Source organism: Enhydra lutris, unplaced genomic scaffold, assembly GCF_002288905.1.
Source record: "Enhydra lutris kenyoni isolate GAN:26980312 unplaced genomic scaffold, ASM228890v2 scaffoldscaffold29, whole genome shotgun sequence".
Classification (NCBI taxonomy): Eukaryota; Metazoa; Chordata; class Mammalia; order Carnivora; family Mustelidae; genus Enhydra; species Enhydra lutris.
Genome location: NW_019154113.1, coordinates 11955338 through 11962447, shown reverse-complemented (window position 1 = coordinate 11962447; position 7110 = coordinate 11955338).

Sequence of the window (7110 nt, the reverse complement as noted above, 5' to 3'; positions counted from 1 at the left end):
CTAAACTGTCCTCTGAACCACCAGGGCCAAGCCCCGTCCCCGGGCCCCCACGCCGGCACTCCTCCCAGCTGTGCGCCCGCACCCCTGACCACGGAACAGTGCCTTGCTGGTGCCTCCTCAGGACAACCCAACCCAGGCACACACGGGTCACGCCCAAAGGGTTTAAGAGCCCGCGGGCTGAATCCCCGGGATTTGGAAGGTCACTCTTGGTGGCGGCCACGTCTGCCAGGCCCAGAGGAAAGCACATGGCAGGTGCGTCGGATGCTGCTGTGTAAGGAGGAAGCATCTGGCTTTTCCACACAGAATTCCTGTTCCAAGTTTCGGAGGGCACCCAGCCCCTAGGCGGCCAGTCCCACTGAGTCACTGCTCTGGCCCATGAGCACCCTGTGGAGGGGAGAGGTAAAGCAGGCCCGCCCCTCGGACAATCAGGGCAGAGGAGGGCAGAAGGAAAAATGACCCAACCCGTGAGCCGGGAGGGAGCAGAGGGACAGGGGCTCATACAGGCCAGCTCGGCACTGCATCCCTCTCAGAGCCATCTCCCAGGGGAACACCCTGCTGTCCTGCAGAGGCCAGCGTGTCTTCCCAACAGGCAGGGCCTGGGCACCCAGGGACCCGGGGACCCCGCAGGCCCTGCACCACTGACTGCCCTTCTAGGAAACGGACCAATCTGAGAACAGGCGAGTCAGAAAAGGCTGTGGAGTTTTCATCCAAAGCCCACGGTGCAGGCATCCACAGGCAAATGCAGAAACGGTGCAGAAAGTCAGAAAAGAGGGGATTAAAAAAGAAAGAAAAAAGAAAGAAAAGCAAAACTCGTCTCCAGAAAGAACAGAGCCCCAGGGCTTGAGGGTCACTGACAACAGAGGTTTAGCAGAAGCTGCCTGGTTGTAGCAGATCCTCTCGACCCCCAGCCCGAGAAGTCAGCCCCGCTTCTGGAAGCCAGCAGACATCTGGGCACGCAAGCTCAGAAACAAGCCACCCCCCGCCCCAACGTCCCGCCCCCGCCCCGCACAACCCCCAACCCACACTTTCGGGAGGGCCCCTACTGAGGCAACATGCTGGGTCCCACAGGCTTCCCACTCCATCTGGCCCGGACCCCAAACCCATCCCGGACGCCGTGCCTTTTCGAGCCAACCCGATCCCCGTTCATCTGAATCACCACAGTGATTTTTTAAAATTCCATTTCCAAGAGCGACAGTGTAGAACAGGGCAGAGAAACACACAGAGGACGTTCCTAACCAAAGGCTGCCTTGTACTGTGTCTTCCCCCCCAACCACCACCAGAAAAGGAGAAATGATTCTACATGCACACACACACACACACACACACACACACACACACACGCACACACACACACACTCCCACACACACACCTGTATACGCGCATATGGGCAGGTTTTTCCCGATACTCAAAATTCTTTGCAAATTAGGTATGCCTGATTCCGCTGAGCCCCTTTAAAAAAAAAAAAAAAAAAAAAAAAACGGAAGAAAAGGAGCCAGAAACACCAGTTGTACTTCTGCTAGGGCTGCCTAGCTCTCAACATTTCAACTCTGAATTTTCACACAGCCATCGCCAAAAGCAGGCCAGAATCTGACCAAGCCCAAAAGACCACCAAAAGGGCAGACGTCTAGAATGTTGTAGATCCAGGAGAGCAGAATGTCAGAGATTATAAGCTGAATAGCCTTCAGGCTTTTGTGTTTTCGGGTTCCTGTTAACTTCTGATCTTTACTTTTTACTTTTGTCAACAGTTACCTTAAAAAAAATTTTTTTTAAGTCAAAATGTTTCTACACCTGCCCCTGAGCAAGGCAAAAGCCCTCTTGAGGAGGAAAGGGTGACATTTTAAAGGGGCATCCAGAGGGTGGTAGAGGCGACTCTCCTGTGGTGACAATCTGAACTGACGCTGGACAGACGCAGCGGTGCCAGAGTTTCATCAACAATGTTTGTTTTGGTCTCAACACCTCAGAAGAGACAGTTTCCAGATGCTTCACACCCCAGGCCGCAGCTGACTGTTCCACAGGATGCCAACATGCTGCAAACAGATTTTACCTGAAAGAAAAGGGAGAACCAGTCAGTGCCCTCGGCAGAACCCTGCATTGATTCTGACCCTAACAGCCTGCATCCTGCAGGCCACATTCGCCAACCACAGGACCTTTAAACATACTGTCTGGAAAGTAACTCCTCCTTTCCCTTCAGGTCCCAGGATCTCAGGATCTCAGGATCTCAGGATCCCAGGTCCCCAGGCAGACTCCCTAGTACACAGCTTCTTTTGGCCTTGTATCCCTGCTTCCCACACCAGGGCAACCACTAAAAATGTGAAAATCATTCTTGGCCATACAAAAGCAGGCAGACAGCCAGATTTGACCCACGGACCAGAGTTTGCAGATCCCTGGTTTATGTCATTATCTGATTCATGTCTGGCTCTAGCTTAGGCTGGGAGCTCCTTGAAGGCAAAACCCTTGTCTGAGCTCACTCATCTTTAAACCCCCAGCACCAAGCACATGGTACCAGGCAACACGGGGGGTACAAGGAACATTTGTGCAGTGAGCGCAAGAAAGTTTGAAAACTAAATCCATTCAAGACATCATCCAAAGAGACTCAGGAAAGGAGAGAAAATCCGCGAGGTCAGAGCCATCGCTGTCCTGTCTTCATCTTTGCTCACGGGCATCACAAAATCACACATGCAAAAACAGTGGGGACTTAACAGAGTTATAAAGTAATGAACTTCTTTTCAAAATGTTACATGATCCCCCAATACAAATATCATGATTATCGGGCAACTACTTTCTAAAAGACACGAACATTCTATTTTTAGGAAATATACACCAAAGTACTTGCTGGAAAGGGACATGATACATGTAGCTTACCCTCAAAGAGTTCAGAAAACAAAAACAAAAACAATCCGTAGGCACAAACACAGGGCCATCAGGCAAATGAGGCAAAATGTTAAACCAGGAAAATCTGGGGGAAGAGTATACTATTTTTGTTTTCGCGATTTAAGTTTGAAATGACATCCAAATACAAACTCCTTTCAAGGAAAAAACCCAAATACATAGGGGCATCCTCCTATTGGCCGCTAGGGTGTCCTCCTCAAAAGACTAGAGGACGAGAAAGACAACCACCCCAGCTGTGTCCTGTGTGGGGTGGCTTTCCCATGTGCCCCTTCTCCCGGGCTGGGGAGTGGGGGGCTCACCGCCACCGACTGACATCCACGGAGCCCGGGCACGCCCCCCACTCTACAGATGCAGACTGCCAGACCTCAAGTGTTCAGACCTGGCCTGCCCACCTCCCACCCCCACCAGTCCGGCTGCATCCACTGCAGGCTCCATGTTGAGGACGGCGGGCAGGGGGCCTGGGGACAGAGAGCTTTCAAAGCTCTCAAAGACCAAACCAAGAATGGGCATGTCGACATTGCTGATCTAGTGGCAGCACCACTTGGCGATGCTACAGGAACATGTCCCAGGGTCCTCCGCCACGACCTCTACGGCGCCCATCCCCCCGGGCAGCTGTGCACACCCCTGTGCTTCTACAGAATAAATACACACAAAGGGTGGCGTGGAACAGGGCGGACACGGCGGACCCCCATGAATCACCATGCTCGGCACAATTCCTCGGTTCCTCCAGAGCAGAGCTAAACCTGCAGGGCAGTGCCAGAACAGGGAAAACAGAGCTTCCGCACGATCTGGGCTCGTGCAATCGCCCCGGGGGGCACCAGCTCCTTCCGCCTCTCTAGAGGAGGGGAGCCCCACAGCAAATCTGAGCAGTCGGGGTGGCTTCAGACCCTCTGGTGACACTATGACTCAGGAAGTTTCAGGGGACCACGGACACGGACCCTAGGTCTCCTCATTTCCTCTTGCTGCCTCCCCAAGCTCATGCAGCTTTGGGGTTCTCCTCAGAAGGGCTCTGGGGGGTGGGCAGAGGCTCACAGCCACAGGCCACCTGGTTCTCCCTCTAATCACTCAAACTCGCACAAGCCATCAACTCCCCCTACAACGCCCTCCCCCCTCCCTGCCCCTTCACCGGCTTTGGGGCGCTTCCTTTCAAACCAGTCATGGGCTTCACCTCCTTTGGGAAGAGCTTCCTGCCCAGGAAAGGCACCCCTCCTGGCTGTCCACAGCACCCCACTTTCCTCCCCTGCGGTTCTCAGGCTGCCTGGTAAGTGTCCGTGCTCCTGGCTGTCTCCCCGTCTCTGCACGAGCTCCGGGAGGCGGGCCAGGCTCAGCCTTCCACCCTCCGTGAGAGCGGGCCACGGAGCGGGCCACGGAGCGGGGCATGGGCAGAGATTTCTGAAAGGACTCTGGAGCCCCGTTCTCCCCACCCCCACAGAATAGCCAAACTGCTAATGACACTCCTGTTGTCATGGAGATAAACTTGAAACTGTCTTCATGCTGAGCCTTCCCCGTCTCCCCCCTTGGAAGTTCCCTGAGAGGAGAAGACACATATAGGTGCCACGCTCCGTGCTTATTCCTTTCAAATTTCCAAATGTCCTATCCAGCGACACTGGGTCATAACCATCGCAGAGAAGGAGAGGGACATGTCCCAACCTGTCGCTGCCCCATGCTTTGTCTGTCAGCACAAAGCCACAGAAGCACCTGTCTCCGCACCTGTCCAGCGCCCTGGCAGCTGACCTCTCCACGCAGTGGTGAAGGATGCCTCGGGAAAAGGGCACGCAGGCCCCAGGAATAAAGAACACAGAAGCCGAGGGAGGGAGGGAGGAAGCGAGGCCCTGTCTGGGAATGCGTGTGAGACAGACCGACGTGAAGATCGCCACCGCCTGTCAGCACTCCTGTGGCCTTCATCCCAGGACACGGAACACAAAGGATGCACGGGATGACATGGCTAGCTTTTACAAAAGCGTTGCTATGATTATTTGTGCTGGGTTTTGTTTTTTGGGTTTTCTTTCCTTTTTGCCTGATTCTTCTGCAGCTCTATAAACTCTCTGTGTGTGTGTGTGTGTGTGTGTGTGTGTGTGTGTGTGTGTAGGCGGGAACCTGAGTAAGTTGCATTCAGTCAGTGGTAAATTTTCATTCCCACGCAAATTCCCGTCTGTGTAAGTTCTCCCCTCATGGACACGAAACTCAGAGAGTTTTAAGGTGCACGATACCTTACCAAGAACGGACCCCGCATGGCCGATACTTCTCAGGGAAATAAAAAGGTCTCACGACATGCCCATTTCACACACACAAGCTCGGCGCCCTGTAAGGAGGAGGGCGGGCAGAGCTTCATCTCCAGGGCTCCGGGGAGGATCCTGCTGCTGTTTCAGGGGCACATGGGCTACTCGAGCATCTCCGGGGAGCGGGGCCCTGCAGGTCAACGATTCCTTCCGGGCCTCAGAAGCTCACAATGCCCATTGCCTCCATGTCTGTCCACAGGTTGGTGCTCCCAACAGCTTTGTTTCTTACTCTAGAACCTTCGTTCCAGAAGACGAGGAAGCACGGGACAGGCAGAAGGGCCTTCTGAGCCCAGCCTTTCAGAAGTGGCTGTGCCCAGTGCACTCAGCAGCCGCCACAGGGTGTCCCTGGGGACTATGAGCCCTGGGGCCACATCTAGGACAAGCGAGTCAATCTGTTTTCTCACCTCCTGCTGCAAACAGCCACCCAACACCCTTGTTCCAAAGACAAGAGGCCAGGCCTCTCTCATGACAGTCCCACAGGAAGCTCTACCCCGGAGAGGGTGGGAGGCAGGCATTTCTAGAATGTGTGACTGTATATTCCCACAGGCCACACCCCGTCTGAACCTGAGAGGCAGAGGGACAGGGCCGGGACACACGGTGGGGAGGAATACTGTGGCTCCCGGGCTCCCAGCAGCCTACCTTCAGGCTGCAGGTGTGACTGCCCCCGGTACTGCCCACGAACGGACACGGGCCTCATGTTGGGGAAACGCCTAGAGGGGATCACGGAAGTCTCCCGTAATAAAGTGGGTATGCACAGACACCCAAACACCCAACCACAGCCGCACACTGGGCCAGCCCAGCTCAAAGCACAAACACCCGGGACTCAAAAAGCTTTGTGAAATACGGAATCATTCCAAAATCCCACGGTTCCCTGTAATCTGTGAAGCCATCATTGCTTTCCTCTAATTAGCCTTTTTAAGGACAGAGCTAGAAATTCATTTCTACGGACTCTGTTGCCCTCCCCCCCCAGCCCCCACCACATCGGGCCCTAAAGCACAGAGGTCTTACCTCATGGATTAGAGCACCCCAGCTGCATCAGAGCCCTAAAAAGGGGACTCTGCACAGATGCCTCGCCCTGCCCACCTTCCCCCCCCCCATCTCCTGCCTGGCTGATGCGTCCAGGCTCTAAGTCACAAAGTGTTATCAAAGAAATGCCCTCGCCACAGTATGAACTTAGCGAGTTACCACCTCACTGCCCTGACGCCCAGAATACAGCTTTCCTCTGCGTTCACTCAAAACGCAACCCAGGGTCCCAATTCAGCCACATCATCGTTCCCCAGAGGGAACCCAATATTTAGCTGAGCGACATCTAAAGAGGAAAGACAAGTGCCCGGGAACGGATTGTCAGGTGCGGACAAGGAAGTTCCCAAAAACACTAAACCAAACATAAAACGGGTCTTAAAACTCTCGTTCTTTCAAACTTATTGACCTATAAAGTTGTTCGTACTGCGTCGTTCAGGTGGAAAACAATTCCAAAACAGCATGTGTTACACAGTCCTACTTCTATTGAGAAAAAAATGCAAAAAGAAAAGAAAATAATATTCACAGATATGTACTCATACACACTCTAGTGGTTACCATTAAGCAGTGAGATTACAGGCAATTTTATTTTTCCTTTCTCTTAGCTGTACTGTCCACAGCATACATTACACTTGTACTCCAGAGAGCTGTTGTTCCGTCTTCCTAAATAGTCATTCGCCTTTGGGCCTGAGGACTGGAGCAGTCTTGCATCTCGTGACCCGACTCCAAATTCACTTGCATCCTGATAGCATTTCAACCCACAAACAACGGAAAAGTCCGCCAGGAGCTACTTGAAGTTGAACAGACAGGGAGGCCGGGGGCACCCGGCAGTAAGGAAAGCCTGTGGCGGGAAGCCGAAAGGCTGACACCAGAAAAGTACGTTGAAAATAAGAGCTAAATACTCGATTTTCTAAAATACTC